The sequence below is a fragment of the Neopsephotus bourkii genome, unplaced genomic scaffold (genome assembly GCF_033783945.1).
Source record: "Neopsephotus bourkii isolate Nb327-2 ecotype Australia unplaced genomic scaffold, CSIRO-AGI_Nbou_v1 NB_1080, whole genome shotgun sequence".
NCBI lineage: Eukaryota > Metazoa > Chordata > Aves > Psittaciformes > Psittacidae > Neopsephotus > Neopsephotus bourkii.
Genome location: NW_026901568.1, coordinates 4,563,794 through 4,579,105, shown reverse-complemented (window position 1 = coordinate 4,579,105; position 15,312 = coordinate 4,563,794).

Below are 15,312 nucleotides of genomic sequence, written 5' to 3'. Positions count from 1 at the left end.
AATGGGACATTGATGAGGATCCTAGTGTTTCTGTCACTAACAAATTGTGTAGCTCCAGCTCTCCAGGTAGCTCAGCAGTGACTTCTGCAGTGTGAGGCCAAGGCAGGAGGGACACGAGCTGAGCCTTATGAGATGCACAAGGAATGTTTTCCATTCACCTGAAGTCCAATCTTTTTCTTTGGAATTTCTTGCAGAAAACTTTTCATGACTGAAATGAAAAGATATTAATGGATATTAAACAGGATTTTTTTGGTTGTCAACAAGGTGGAAAACAGCTTCTGTTTTGCTCTGTGCTGCAATGGTTCTCAAAGTATTTTACGAACAGTAAGGACCTCAGCCACTGTGTGAAGAGTGAGAGCAGGGTCACAGCTCTCTGACGTGCTTTGTTAGCTCACTGTGCTTCAGTATTCTGCAGCATTTTCCAGGGCACCAAGGTCAGGCTGAAGACCACCTTCCTCCGTAATGAGAACTGAAGGGCAAAGTAGCCTGGGCAAAGCTGGAAACTTTCAGCCTCCAGACACTCACCCACTCTTGGGGCACCCGCTCCATGGAAGTGCTGGCCATGCAACCTCCATAACCACAAAGGGCTCACCCAACGCAGGCAAAAAGCTGTTCCTCCCCACCCCAGCACTGCACTGGGAGAGGAAGCACAAGCTGGTCTCTGTTCCCCCATTGCCCCTGGCTGAGCCTACCTGGTTACAGAAATCCCAGCTCCAAGGGGAGCAGGGGAAGCAGGTTAAGTAGTTTTGTGGAGGTTGATTAATGAAGAGACGGGGGCCAAGCAGCTCAGACAGTGCAGAAGAGCACACAATGAAGCTGTACAATCAGTACCTGGGAGTTTTGGCATTGCTTGGCATTGCTCATATTTGTAAAGAGCAGTAAATACAGCACGAGGTACAAACCAGGGCCAGCAGAAGCTAACAGGCCTTTTCCTTTTTTTCTTGGAGACATGTTATAGCTTAGTTAGTTTAGTCCCTCACTAACAAAAATCATATAGGAACTGCTTTTAAACACAGGCAGGCCATGATGCTAATGCATGCAGCTGGCGGGTTGCCTTTGTGCTCCTTGATGAAGAGAGAGCAGCAGCATATGCAGCTGATGGATTTCAGGCAGCCAAGCGCTGCGTGCAGTGCCCTCCCGAGGCTACGTGCTGTGCCCGGGACACCTGCAAAGGGTTCTCCTCCTGCATCGCTGCCAGGGGATTCTCTAAATCACACTGCATTATTTTTCTGAGCCAGTGAGTAAGAAAAGGGACACACACGCACACATAATTGTACTCTTTGAACAGTGGAAAAGAGGTGCAAAGAAGCAGCCAGAATGCGATTGGTATAAAATCACTGGGACCACATGGTAGGCTGGCATCAGCTATGCTGGCCACATCAGGAGGAGTCACACCACCCTGACTGCTCTTTTTCTGCTCGGCAGCTCCTGACCTTGGGACAGCTGTACTAATTGGTTCTTTCTGCACAAAGGAGTAAGTACTACATGCAGAGAATAAAAGCCTGTTCCTGTCCTCGGCTTCATGGGCTGCACAGCATGCTGCAGAGCATTTGTGGAAGGTGCCTGCCATCAAATGCCACTACTCTGTGGCACTGCAATTAGAAATCACCCAGCTCCCCAGTGGTAGGGAAGGTGGCTGTGCATGTGCTTTTCCACCCCAAAACATGGCTTTCTTTTGTATCCATAAAAAGCCAACTAACATTCTCCTTCCAATTAAGCTGTGATACGAACTGCACTGTGAAAGTTCTTAATCCATTTTATGGTTTATTAACTCAGAAAATTTCATACCCATGGCTAGCCGTATCAAAGAGGATGGAATGCCTGGCACCAATTAATTCTAATAACGAGCTAAATTGTGCACAGAGTTTTGAGTCTGTCATTAGCGCGAGAAAATAGGACAGCTCGTCTCAAAATAGAGTATCTTACTGGATGTTTCTTTAATTTGTCTTTGGCTACAGACTACTCCCACTGGCTGATGCAGACGAAGACACTAATTGATTTGATGAGTTACAGAAGCCTGCTGTGTGGTACTTTCCCCTGCTGCTGAGCAAGGAACCACAGCAAAATAATAATGGTAATATTGCTCAGAGATTTTGCATTTCTGCTCATTCATAGTTTGTACTTTGAGGAGGCAAAGACACACACCCTGTTAGTGCTGTCAGTTCGTTTAGAAGTTCATTTTCTTCCCAGAAGGGTTGAGATGGCCATTTGTAAAATGCCTTAGGAACTGTGGGTGCTTTCAGGTCAGGAATCCTCCCTTGTCAAGGGGGAAAGCAGGTCTCTGAGCTGGGGAAGCGAGGGAGAACCCGTGTGTACGGCTGCCCGAGAGCTTTGCCCCACAGCACCGGCAGGTGGGGTCTTCTTCCAGCTCTGCATTTTCAAGTCCCATTTAAAATATTAGCAAAAGAAACAGAGGCAGATGATAGCATATATGAGATATGTGTTATTCCTATGTTACAGTTGCTTAAAGGAAAGGGGAGATTAGTGGTCACCTCTAAAAAGATGAACTTTACTTTAATAGTAACTGATGTTTTCCAAATCCACCAGACAGCCTATAACACTGTGTCTTCCTGTAGTTTTATTCAGGGCTTGGTGTTTTGCCAGACTTATGAGTACTGCCACAGTATAAATACTCACTAAAGAACCTGAAGAAGAGAAGGAAGGATTTCACTGTGTCTTTCCCCCAGCTTTCCTGAAGAAGAAACATGTCTATTGTGCTGTTACTGCTGGAGCTAAACCAGAAGTATTCCTTTGCTGTTGAGGGAGACACACCTTGTAAACTAAATCATAACTTATGCTCCTAGAGATGTTTGCATGCTGCTAGCCTGCGTTTCAGTCCTGCCTCTTTTGTGTGGCCCAAGACAGCATAAGGTCTGGGGAGGAAAGATACAGAAGGGAAGAGAAGTGCCAGGGAGAGAAGCACAGCTTTTCTTCCCCAGGCTGCAGGCAGAGGCATGACTTCTGCGTGAAACCTGACGTGAGCACAAGTATCTCATTTCCCAGTGTCACGGGATCATAGAAGGGGTTGGGTGTATGTCAGAGGGGTGCATGCTTGGCCCCTAGGTTTTCCAGATCTCCAAGAGGACTGCCTATACGTGAGCCCAGGGGAGAATCCTCAGGCTGTTGTGCCACTGAAATGATCTGGTGTCAGGTTTATTGGGAGGCATTACCTTTCATGCCCCAGCTTTACCTTCTAGTAGTCTAGCAGACTGGAAACGTGGCAGCAACGAGGCTGGCAAGCTGTAAGATTTTCCATCACTGACAGTGCAAATATAAATGATCGCAGTCACTTTAGCATTTTGATTTTGTAGATGCTGGCAAACACTTTGCAGCGTGAGCTGCTGCATGCAAGTGATGACCTTCAGGAATGCTGGCGTCTACCCGTGGCAAAGCAGCAGGAGCATGAATCAGCAGAAGGGAGCAGGGAAAAAATGATGGTTAAAAAAGAGCCTGCTGTTAGCAGTAAGTTAAAAAAAAAGTTTCCTCCTGGTCCTCCCGTCAGATTTATTAGCAGAGACCTTGGCATTGCACAGACCCCTGCGCAAAAGCCAGGCCCACGCTTGCAGATTTATTGCACTGTCAGGGCCTTTGCCAGCTCAGTCACCACATTTCACCTTTTCTGTAATTTAGATTTTAAATCTAAAAGGAAACAAAGCCATTCTTCCAGTGCTAAGTCTAATCCCGAAGAGTCTCCAAGTGAGCCTCTCTGAAAGAAGGGCGTAGAGCCTTGAGCCTCCAGCTCTGTGCAGACACGTGTACTACCAAATGTAGAGGAACCCAGCACCAAGGCGAAGCCCATAGCAGCAACTTCTTAGAGATTCTTGGTGCCAGGGTGATGAGCTTCTACTGCTGCCAGAGTCGCTCGCCCCACTTCGGCTATCATGAGCCTTGTGTCCCAGCCTGCTGGCCTGGCAGGGAGGAAGAACAAGCTCCAGCAGCTGTACTCGGGGTAAGGGAGCTCTGTGCCCTCGCAGCCTGGCAGGAGAGGGTGCCAGGGAACTGCCTGCGTGCCAAAGTGCCTTCATACATCTGTGCCTAGAAACGAAACCCCCTCCCTGCTCCCTGCTGCTGCTTGGCACGTCTCTCACTGCTGCCTGTTTCCCCAGAGCACCTTCACCTCTTACACACTGCCTGACAGCCACTAGTATCTGCCACAGAGGGTAAGAGGTGACCCATCAGGACGAGCCAGCAAGGCATTCTCTCCAGCCTCTGGTTCGAAGCATGGCTCCCTACAGTGACATGGCAATAAACCATAGACTGCAGCACCCTTCCTGATAAATTTAAGTGCCTATGGTTCAGCTTTCCTTATGTATTTAAGTCTCTCCAAGGTGTTTTGCCTCTCAGTACCCGTCAGCCATGGCTCCTCAGTACTACCTGGGCTACAAATCCAGCATCAAAGCACTGACTTTGTCTATGCAATTCTGCTTAGCTATGCTCACGATTTTCTGCCTGCTCTCTGAGCTTGCCACATAGTCAGGACTTGCCTGACCCATGGTGTCACCCAGCATGGTGTCCCAAACCCCTGCACAGGTCACTCCTGTGGGGACACCCAATGCCCAGCTCCTCTCCATCCATCTCCCCTTTGGCTGAGCAGCCTCTTCCCCTGCCCCGCTTGCCCATTCCCATGACGGGGAGTGGGATTATGCCTGACACAAATGAGACGGGGGGGACCGGAGCTCACTTCCTTTCTTTGCACATTTATTTTCTCTTTTCTCAACCCAGTTTTCTCCCTGGCCTGCGGGTGCACTTCTGCTTTTACTTGGATTTTCCAGCAGAGGGGGATGCAACCTCACCAAAACTGTCTTCCTGCCTGAAGCCTTCATCCTCACTCTCACCTGCATCCTCAACCGCACCAAGGGCTGGCCCCCTGCTCAGCATGTTCCCCCCAGCCTGGCAACGCCATCACGCACACCCCAGAGTTACCCGGGCACATGGGCACCGTGGGGTCCAGTAAATCTCTTTTATTTCATTTAATAAATCCGATGCAAGGGATTTATCAGCCATAAACTGTTAACAAGAGACGAATTAACACAAACAGCAACACGATGTCCACATGTCAGCCCCAGCCACCACAGTGGGAACGTCTTAGGGTTTTTTTGTCAGTGTTGTCATGGACAAGGGAGGAGGATAATCCTGGGAACTGGGTGTCACTTTGAAATGGGAGAACAGAGGAATATTTATTCCCAGCCACAGTGGCTGGTAACATACATCAAGCTAGAAGGCCAAGATGGTCTCATCTAATGATTTTTAATCAGTGAAATTCAAAGTCCTTCATACTTCATAAGGCATTGTGCAGTCGGGGAAGCTGAGGCAGAGATGGGAGAAATGATGTGCCCAAAGGTAGCAAGCAGCCAGCCAATACACGTCTTAGGTGCTAGGAGCTGTAGTTTCACTTGCAAGCTGCAGACCAGATATTATGAAGTGATGCCCAAGGAGCTGTGAGTGCTCAGGTATCACTCCCTGCTGCAGTCCTACAGCATCAGCATGGAGAAGCTGCCCAGTCCCGGATGACATCTTTGCTTTAGTGGAGCTGCGCAGGGAAGTCCCGGATGACATCTTTGCTTTAGTGGAGGAAGAAGCAATGCATTTACAGGTGTAAACATCCTCACATGAACCAAGTCAGTTGAGCTGCACTGAGTTACATCAACCATATACTGGACTTACTGCCTCTGCACCTAGTAGAAGTCCTAAACTGAATGGAATGAACTCTACGTATGTTGATGCTGAAATCATTTCTTGATCAGAAATTCACTCAGTGTAGTGCATCAGGAAGCACCCAGCCTGCTCTGTAGTCTCTCTTGCATTGGATTCTGCATGCTCTGGTTGTCTTTGTTGTCCTTTGTTGTATCCTTTGAAAGTTACATTCCTTGTTGGCATTTCATGGAGCGCAGTTATCTCAGGAAGCCGAGCACCTCGCATGCCATCATGTCAGAGAGCTGCGCTTCAAGGTTATTTTCTATCAAATGCTCATCCTTTCAGCCATCCAGATGTTTTTTCCTTGGCTAAATCATCTGAAAATAGAAATAGTCTGCAGCCATCCTAGTTCTTCCTGCTCTATATGCATGAGCAGGAAAGAAAATTTAGGATTTTACTGTAGTGCCATACACAAAAGTCTGCTGGAGAGCATTACTCTGATTAGCTCTTATCCTACAACCAAGAAAACAGCAAAGAATAAAAATAAGGGAGAGCCCAGCATGTGGCTTTTGAGCCTTGCAGCTTCAAGGCTCCTCAGAAAATCTGTCAGGCCCCTCATCAATGGCATATTTGTGCATATCCCAATAATTGGTTGGGCTTTATCCTCTTTTAATAATGAGGAAAATAAGGACAGGAGCAGTGTAATGAGCTGCTCACTAGCACATCAGAAAACTTTGTCTGCGTTCGACTGTAAACCAGCCCACCGCCTATCCTCGAGGCCTCCTCTTCAATCGGTCATTGCTATTGCAGCCAGGTAAACATCTCCAACAGCTCAACATGCAATACAGGGCTTAGGGAAGCTCTAACAGTTTCATAACTGCAAACAATGCATCCCAGCTTGTGGAAGGCTGAGATGGAAAAATTTGATTTAGGTCTGGGAATTAAATTAGTAAAAGGGATGAAAAAGAAGAAAAATACCTCATATCCAAGCACATATCTTTGGCAGAATTCACAACTGGAAAAAAATGTTAGGATGTGAATTCTGCAGATAGCTCTGATGTGCAATGGACTGGACTGAACTCCTCATTCTGAGCTCCCTGAACTTTGAGGATTTATGTAGATCCAGATTTAAAATTTCCATTGGGGACTTTCTCATTAAAACCAGAAGGACCTCATTTCCCTACAGAGGCTATATCAGATATTAATTTGCCCCTTCTTCCTCTGTGCACCATCCATCCCCCTCTTTATCTTTCTTCAGTTTATGTGAGTCTTGACATAAGGCACCTGCAAACCAAGCTGTCTTGGTTCTCCCTAGACATAGGACACTGGTTTCTCAAAAACTAGGCTACAGAATTTAGTGTGAGTATCTGCATACAGATTCTTTTAATAAACTTAATCCCAAATAAAGCTCATCCAAAGCTGTGGGCACTCAGAAATAGTATTTAAAAACACAGGAACACAGGAGAGACAGAATGCAAACGATGCATCCCTTCTTCCCACCCCACTAGGCACCAGTCATGAGACTCACACAGCTTAAATCCCACTGTTACACTTTCCCACCAGACAAATCCTACTTTATTAAATTAAAGTGCAAGGGAATTAGCAAACCCGCCTGTTTCCTTCACACTATAGTATATATAAGCAACCTAATCCATACGCCAAAGCTCCCACCGCTCTTGAAACCCCTCAGCTGGGAATTCCCATCCGCAGCTCACAGGCTCCCATCTGTCAGCTCACTATTACCTTTCCCTTCTGGGGCACGGGAGGGAATAAAACGTGTGGGTGCCTGCCAAAATGCATCCCCGTGGCTCTCCTTCCATGGCGTCTGGGTGACCCCTGCCTGCAGGAGACATGCAGGGCCTGGGAGCTGGGTCAAGGAGTTAGCCACCAGGCTAATTAGGGCTTGGCTTTGCTAATTAAACAGGCTCATTTGGCTGACCTGACCAAATGCTTCCCGTTGTTTTGGTGTGCCCCATGGCTCCTGGGGCTGATCAGCTGCCTGGAGGAGGGGGATTGGGCTGATCAGATGGGGAGGGCTCCCCAGTCCCACTGCGTGACCTACCTTTCACCCCTGCCTGGCAGGGCAGCCCAAAACTCTGATGAAAGAGAAAGGAAGTGCGAGTCAGTGTGAAGACAGCGTTTCATTTACATGAGATAAGCGCCTTCATGTAGCGACTAGAAATCAAGGGTAATTGGTGTGGTTGGGAGGCTGGTGTCTTTTGTTACACAAGGCATAATGGGCCTCTTTGGAGGGAGCAGAAACCAGCATTCCTGTGAGCGAATATTGCAGCCTGGAATAGCGATGTGCTACATCCTATTTCTCAGGAGGAAGGAAGGAAGGAAGGAAGTACACGTGTAAAGAAAAATAGCAGTAAATGATCCTGCTTCATCATTCTTTTTTTTTTTTTCCTGTAACCCTTCTGGCCTTACAAACAGGAACTTCATTTTAAACTAAAAATAAAGCGCGATGCCTATTTCACAGTTGCAGATGGGTGTTCCCAACTCCGCTGCTAGGTTTCAGCCCCTTTCTGTATGCAGCCTGAGTAAGGCATGGTAGGAAAGTGCCTTGCTTTGCGTTTGCTATATTTACATATCATCAGCTATCAGGAGAACAGGATGTCCCAGGGGATCTGAAATAGGATACACCGTGCTCTCCCTCTCCTGGTCAGTTCAGCCACGGGCCAGGTCCGTATGACTGATACTGTTTGCTTGTCTGCCTGTGGCCCTGGTACCGCTGGCAGTGCCCTGGTGGGTGTTATGCATCCCGGCTTGGCTGGCACGCAGGCCAAGCTGCTCTGGCATCCCCAGCCTTCCTCCAGACCAAGTCTGACACGTGTGGCTGAGGCAGAGGAGAGCTGGGGGTGGGGGAATGGAAAGCTCCTATTTCTCTTTCTGCCACACTTCTTTTTATTTCACAAGGGCAGAGGAGATTTGCTCTGCTCTCCACAAAATCAGGTCTGTATTTTGGTTTTCAGTCTAAATCCTCAGCAGCCATCAGGAGTGTTTCAGTATGGGGTGATTGAGCATAAGCAAGCTATTTCTGAGGTGAAGCAGTGCCAGGGGGAAGGCAGTATCCCCAGCACAGCTTCCCACAGCCACGTGGTGCGAAGTGGAGAGCACCGGTGGGTAGATGGAGGGTGTCAGTACCCAATTCTCTGCTGGAGAGGTTACAGACCCTGAAAGACAATGAGCTGCCTCCCTCAGAAGCACACTGGATGCCCTGCCCACCTTACCACCTTGGATTTAAATGCCTTTCTCACACATTGGGCGTAGCTGCCAAGTATTGTGCCTTCTGTACATCACTCCACCTTGATTTCAAACCACTTCAGCTTGTGTTTGGGAGTGGTTTCCAAGCATTCAGCTCACCCATATCTTATCCACACTGGTTTCCTTTATGAGCTGCACCCACTACAGGTCCAAAGCTTTAAATGTAAACCCAAACAAATATGTGGTAGTGCTTCCCAGTCCCACTTGACTGGCCTGGAGTGGGAGTCGAGTGAGTCAGGAGTACCATAAAGGAAAGTGAAATAGATCCACCCTGAGCAGATGATAGGATCAGGGGAGATTAGTAGCCTTGGATCAGATTCAAGGGTCAGCATAAATCTTTAATCTTTGCAAAGTCCTAGAGACTCCCTCCCCTACACTGTGTCTCACATGCATACACACCAGGCATGACTAAACAGCTCTCTGCGGGGATGGCAGACACTTCAGAAACTCCCGGCTGGTTTTGGTTTGCAAAATAGAACAATAAAGCTGCTCTCTGTTCTGTAAACGTGAGAACTTCCCTATGCAGGCACATCACAACTGATGCAAGCCCTGCTCTGGCCATGCTGCCCAGGGACCGGCGTCACACCACAGCCATAACTCCTGCTAGCAACGGGGGGCTCTTTGCTGACGGGTCCCCTTCAGTTTGCTCTGATCTCAGTGTCAGACTGTAAAACGCTCGGCTGCTTAATGTAATTGGGTGAGAGCCGAGTACAACCCCTGCACTGCAACTTATTAGGTCCCAAAGACAAAATCTGCCAGGACGTCATTTCTTATTATTCCTCTATATTTGCTCCCCACTGACGCAGTGCTCAGTGGACATAATCTGGATAGTTCCCAGGTTCTACATGGAGCTAAAAGTGGTTTGCTTGGGGTGGGGGAAACACCAGGCTGCCCTAGGAAAGGGCCATCCCATGGGGGTGCACTGTGCTCCATGGGGAGTGGAGGGGCTGGAGGATAGGCATGTGTCAGCTTTGCACCCAACTGATGCACTAAGGGAAAAGATAGAAAAAGAAAGAAAAGAAAGGCAAGAGCAAAAAGCCATGGCCTAGTTTTTGTTTCAGTGCACCGGGCTCGGGCTCGGAGGATGTGGTTTGGTGGTCAGTGCGTAAGACAGCAAATGAAGAAAAAAAAAATTCCTTTGATTTAATCCAGATTGGGCCTGTGCGTGCTCTTCCTGCGGCCAGCACAGGGAAATCACATGAGGGAAAACCCTGCCCACACTGCCTGCAGCTGCGCACCAGGAGATGCGGCATACATCCCATGGTGGCCTTGTCCTGCTCGGAGAGAACACTTCATCCCACTGAGCCAGGTCTCCCATCCCAGCGCCTGAAGGATGTCGATCCCCACTGGGGCTCCAGGACATTCATCTCCTTGCCATGCAGCAGGCTCCATCACAAGCTGTCTTGATAGGTTTATAATAATTCAAGTCACTCTCTCTACCACTCTGTGCGCAAAGGGCCAGGCAAGCTCTGTATAAGTGAGTATTTATATATTCCCATAAATGTTTTTAATGGGAAATTGCCTAATATGCCTTATTAAACAGAAAGCACGAGCAGCTGGCCGAGGGTGCCTGGCCGTGCTGCTGATGGTGGATGCATCAGTGCTGCTGCACCTCGCAGCTGTAATTGTTCCAGGAATCCTTTGACTCATCTTCCAAGCAGCTTGGGATCTGCATGGAGATCTCTGCCTTGCCACTCTCTTTAAAAACACCTTTGCCACTCTCCTGGATTCAAAAAGCTTATGTTGCAAATGCCTCCTGACCTCGAGTGCCCAGGTGTTTGCTGGAGCCTGGCTGCAGCTGGAAAACCCCTCTGCGGCTCATGCCTCACCAGTGTGATGCAGCCAGAGCTTGTGCTCATCACACTCTTGACCTGGCTTTGCCAGAGCAGGTGCCTGGCTGGCTGTTGGCATTGCATTAGCACCAGAGTGCCCCTGGCACAGCCACTTGCTGTGGGCACCAAGGACAAGCCCCTGCCACCAGCCCTGCGGACAAGCATCTGCCACCACCAGCCATCCGTCACCATGGGCAAGCTCCTACCAGCTCCTGGCCAGCCCCACGCCTGTGCCATCCTTTTTGGCTCTTTCCTTCTTTTCCAGGGCTGCAGAGACACAGTGAAAACTTGCCCTGCTCAGAAGCACAGGAAAGCTGTCCTTGGGACTGTGTGTCCCACTGAGGTGTTGACATACGGCATAGGCCTCACAGGTCCTTGGTCCCTGTCTGAAGAGCAGGAATGTCACCGGCTGCTGCAGTGCCAGGCTGCTGTGTTACTATGGGGATGAGCACTGCAGGACAACAGGAATAAACATAGAAAAATCCCTGGCAGCTTTGCTCCAAGGGTGGCAGGGGGCTACCATAACCTGTGCTTCCTCCCTGCTGGTGCCCAGCTCTATGGCCACCCACCCCTTGCAATGCCTGGCTCCTTCATTATCTTTTCTCAGTCTGCAAGGCTGACAACTCAGAGCTTTCATGCACTTGTGGCTATGCTGACCCAGAAATGCCTTGTGGCAGAGGCAGCATGCCCACTGCCCTGCCAGCACACCCCAGCTGTCCCAGGAGCATCCCATGTGCTGGGTGAGGGGCTCACACAAAGCACACCATGGTGGGCAATGCGTGTGCTCTGTTCTCTCATGAGCACAGGTTTTGCAGTGGCCATGTGAGCATTGGATGCAAAGCACCCGATGGGTTTGCACACGGGAGCAGATTAGTCAGGCATCACATACTCACGCCTCACTCATTCAGCTACGTGAGCCACCGGGCAGAGGTTGAGTTCTCCATGACCTTTGGATACTAATTTAAACCATGGAAAAGGGTGATGGGCAGTCAACAGGCAGGGAAAACAGGCACATGGCCTTCATGAGATGGCAGAGGATCCATCCTGGGGTGGTCCCTGAGTTGAGGCGAGCATGGTGCCTGTCACCCCTAGAGCCTTTCAGCACCCAGCATGGGGTGACAGATGAACCAGCATCCTCTGGCCTTTTAGCCTTCCAAACCAAGTGTGTGGCTCGTGGGACACCTCAGTTGCTGGTGCCCGCTTAGCTATCCCTCCTGGAGAAAGCCCCTGCTGTAGTCTGCAGATCAAAAGCCAGGCTCAGCCCCCAATCTGAGACCCAGCCTGTGGCCTTCAGGGGCTCCTGCACTCCTGTACCTGCCTTAGCTCATCAGAAACTGCCATCCAGCCAAACTGAGCAGAGATGTTCTGATAGAAACTGGCCCAAGGAGAGACTAAGACCAGCTGTGCTGCATGGAGGGAGCCACCAAGGCCCGGCCAAGGCTGATGACAGCTTTACCAAGGGCATCATCTTAGAAAGCAGCTCTTCGGGGCCGGTGATTCAAGAGGAAAGCTCTGCAGCACTCATTCTGGGAAGTTTCCATTTGAATTGCTGCAAAGAGCAATTTTTCCATGATAAACAGATTGCTTCAGTCCCCCAGCAGCAATGGGGGGGTCACTGCCACCCCCTCCCTCCACAGCCCTTCCTGCACGGGGCCTTGACTCATCCTCCACCCAAAGGCTTGGCCACTGGGGCCAGTCACGCAGCGAGGACAGGGATGGGGACAGGCAGGGCTGTGGTGGGATCCGTGCTGGCAGCTGTCGCAGTGCCTTGGGGAGCCCTCCCACACCGCAAGGGGAATTCAGCCCCAGAGCAGCCAGTACAGCTTTGAGGTCAAATGCCTGTTTGAAACCAAGAACCAGAGAAACTCCCTCCCCAACCAACTCCTGACCAGGACCAGGGCCTCCTCTGAGGCTCTCGGGGTGTGCTTGGGCTTTCTCATCTGTGAACCGGCTCTCTGGTGTGCTGGCAGGGCCAAACACTTTGACTGTGCAGGCAATGCTTACAGGAATCCCTGCCTGCCTTGTCCCCATACCAGGTATGCTTGTGCAAGGCGGGTTGCCCAGCACTTCACATTTAACCTGCACCCCCATAGCAGCACCACATCCTTGGCTGACCTTTGGGAGCGTTATATCTTGGCACTGCTGCAGCTGCTCACATGGCTGTTGCAGGCACAGCAGAGAAAACACCTCTCATCTGCTCCCTGGGGTAGACACTGAAACCAGGTCGGGTGCTCGTGTCCCAGCCAGCTCCGAGGCAGACATCTAAGCAGCGGAGTTCAGCGAGGGAGAGGAATTCCACTCCCTGTGCCTCTTTAATCCTATGGAATAATGCATACTACGAAGTGAAATCTGGATCCAGTCCAGCACTCACTGAAGGCAATGACAAGACCTCCCACTGATTTCAATGGGAGCAAGAGCGAGCCGGGGTTTTTAATCAGTGTGGTACCAGCAACACTAATAGCTCACCAACCCCGGTATTCCCCGTGCACTGTAATGCAGTTAGTTAGAATACAATACAATGTGGTTGCCTATGCCCATAGCTCACATTTCATCTCAAATCACACCAATTTCACGACACGTGCTAATACCATGCGATAATCATCAGTGACTGCTTCCATTCGGGGTGAAATATTACCCCTGCTGCACACCAATCGATAGCTGAAGTAAAGCTCTGCCAGCAGGTTTCTAACCCCCTGCTGCAGCAGGAGGAGAGCGCTGGGAAAGGCCCTGAACATGGGCATAACCTTATTAATGATTCAGTGTCAAGAATAGAAATAAGAGTTAAATCTTCCATAAGCTGCTCAGCTCTACATTCGTGTTGTACACATCCTCAGGCAAAAGTGCAAATACGAGCCCCGTGACCAGGATAAGTAATATCTCAGGCCTAATTGTTTGCATATTAATCAGTACTTTCAAAGCAGAATATATTGTTGCCTTTTTCCTAGCTGCTGCTAAAAGGAGGCACGGAGCGAGGCTACCAGGAGAGCCCCACACAGGAGATGGGAACACTGCAGCACTTCCAGCAGCACCACATGCTGAAGGAAAGATAAAGCTGTATTGGAGAGAGAAAACTAATTACTCCTTCTTATGTGACAGCTCCGGTGACCACAGTGCTGCCACCCTTCTTTAGCCTGAGCTGTTGTTCAGAAAACAATAAAGCAGAGTCCCATCCTGCGTGATGGAATAAAAGCAGAGGTCAGGAGAGAGGGTAAAATGGACCTCTGGGGACAAGCCTGAGGCTGCAGAGAGCTGACCCAGCTCTCTCCTGGTCTCACCCCACAGGGCAGGGTTCTCTGGCTAGAGGGGAGGGACAGACACGCACTGGTATAGGGCAGCACTGAGCTGACTGAGGATTCAGCATCCCACAGCAGACACTCACCTGCCTTAACAGACATGCCTTAACCCAGCCACGCCGCAGGACTGTGGCATCCCAAACTCCAGGCAGGATTGTGACTCCGTGTGGATGTGACAAGTCAGGTACAGGGAGGCCAGGAGCATCCAATCTGGGACAGACCCCACCCAGGTCCCATTTTCCCAAGGGCAGCAGCACACACCACAGGAGATAAGGGATCTACCTTGTTATTCTTAGGCATTCCCTGGTGCTGCTTCTTGCAAAGTAGCCCCAGACTCCTGTTTTCCCTCAGCTGTGTGGTATTTACCCAGCCTTCTCCAGTTTTTAACGAGGCACATGCAGTGAAAAGCCCTTCCAAGACAGAGCTTTACTGTTTCTGAAGGCACTGGCCATAATGGCAATAACTGACCCCACAGAATGATGTGCCCAGAGCAAAAACACACTCAGGAGAAATGTATAAGAAATAAATTATTTCAAAGTGCCAAGTAGAAATATTACCTTCCATTTCTTAAAACCCCAGCATGGCAGTGCAGTGCCTTGGGAATGTGGGCACGAGAGTGCAGGCACCCCTTCCACCGTGCCCATCATTTCTAGAGGTGGAGAAATACTGCTGCCCCGCCACCAAGCCCAGGGTGGTAACAGACTTATTCAATGTAGGGGACAATCAGCCCCCTTAGTGGGCTGCCTGGCACTGAGAGGTGTTTGGGTATTTCTCGAGTGCCATGAAGCACCCGGAAAAGGGCAATGGGAAAAGTCTGGAGCATGGGGGGAGCTGTGAGCGCTGCGTCTCCTGGCTCCAGCAGCACGCCACGAGTCAGGGCTACAAAATAGGAATAGCCCGTGTCACATAAGCGAGGGTCAGCGTCACCAGCTCCGCAGGCTATGGTTACATGACCTGAGCACAGCACAGTGATTTCCCTCCAGCCCTGGAGAACAGGCTGGGCTCATCCCGCCTCTGCCCAGGCATTCCAGACCCTCTCCTTCCATCCCGAGCATCTCACCGAAAATGTCTAAAAGGGAAAAAAAAGACTTGCTCAAGACCTGCTGCTTTTTCCACGATGAAGCAGCTAAAGGAGAAACAGCAATTATCTGGTTCAGTCTGGTGCTGCTGGCCTGGAACATGCCATGACAACGTGTTTCTTGTTTCAAAGCCTCTTTTGTACTAGGACACAGTTCAAGGGATCTTGCAATGCCTGCATTTGTAAACACGCGGCACTTGCAGCTACA